The following is a 1,132-nucleotide window of genomic DNA, read 5'->3' as shown; positions in this document are numbered from 1 at the left end:
CAAATTAAACTTTGGAGAAGGAAACTCTCCCTTTTACAACAAATATAATTAAAATTAATTTTTGCATGTTAATATGAGTGAACTTCTTTCCAACATTCCTCAAATCAGAGCATAGTTTTCTGCGAATGAAAAATTCATAATATCAATGGAAAAGCTAGGGCAAGTGCTAATAATGTCATACAGTGGTGAAAGGCTTAGTTAGGATGAGCAAAGCATAAGATACACTGTCTTTTCCAAAAAGGTAGATCAGTCACAGCAAAAGGAATCATAACTGTCAAGGAAATGCTTTACCTCCAGGCTCTTTTTGTTCTTTTTCTTACCACAGCAGCTATCTAGAAGCAGCTGTGGCTTTGCTAAGGCCAAGTGCCACTATTTATAATACAGACTGTTATATGCTAATATGTTGAATGATGTGAGCCTGTCAATATTTAAACCGTATCAAGAATTGTGAACAGGGTAAAAATACATAATACAGGTTAAGTATTAGTGCAGTAGTCATGAAATAACAGCTATTGTTTCATGAAGCTGTATTTTCCATTTGAATATGCTCAGTTTCAATATAAAATACATTTCTTAACGTTAATCATATTGGAAATATTTCAGAGACAGAAGCATGATCTGTAATTCCATTCAATTTGCTGATACTACTATAGGAAATATTATTTAAACATTAGGCCCATAAAATGTGTTTCAGATAAAATGATTCACTTGAACTTTTCTACCTTGTTATATTACTTGTGCTAGAAAATTAGTCAAAGTCATCTTTGTGAAGATAATAAAAATAATGTTAGTAAAATTACTGTCTGCAGAGATGATGGTATTTCCTGATGTTTTTCTAAGCAGTGACTCAGAACCAACTGAGAAATTCTGAAAGGGAGACCGAGGCTGGTAATATGCTCTCAAAAGAGCCTTTGCTATGGAACTTTTGAAGAATCTTCCTCAGAACTTTCTAGCACCCCTAAAGCTATCCATTTCTTAATAATTTCAAAGTTTATGAGGCAAATCTAGGTAAAAAAAAACACAGGGTCAGTTATGTTTACTGTTTAGGACTATTTTTTTTAAAAAAAATAAGAGGAAAATGTCTGGATATATTAACTTTTTACAAATAATACTGTAAAATTCTAAAAATTAT

The 1,132-nt window shown here is 31.7% G+C and overlaps 1 non-coding gene across 1 annotated transcript; it reads right to left on the bottom strand.

Moving 5' to 3' along the window:
- Positions 1-222: 222 nt before the first annotated feature.
- On the bottom strand, positions 223-365 carry LOC121831223 (small nucleolar RNA SNORA16B/SNORA16A family). Its single transcript, XR_006074599.1, has one exon. It is a non-coding gene; the product is annotated as a small nucleolar RNA SNORA16B/SNORA16A family (small nucleolar RNA).
- Between the last annotated feature and the right edge of the window lie 767 nt (positions 366-1,132).

This window comes from Peromyscus maniculatus, chromosome 7 (assembly GCF_049852395.1).
Source record: "Peromyscus maniculatus bairdii isolate BWxNUB_F1_BW_parent chromosome 7, HU_Pman_BW_mat_3.1, whole genome shotgun sequence".
NCBI classification, from domain to species: domain Eukaryota; kingdom Metazoa; phylum Chordata; class Mammalia; order Rodentia; family Cricetidae; genus Peromyscus; species Peromyscus maniculatus.
The sequence above is the reverse complement of the archived record's forward strand: the minus strand, read 5'-3'. Positions and strand labels throughout refer to the sequence as shown.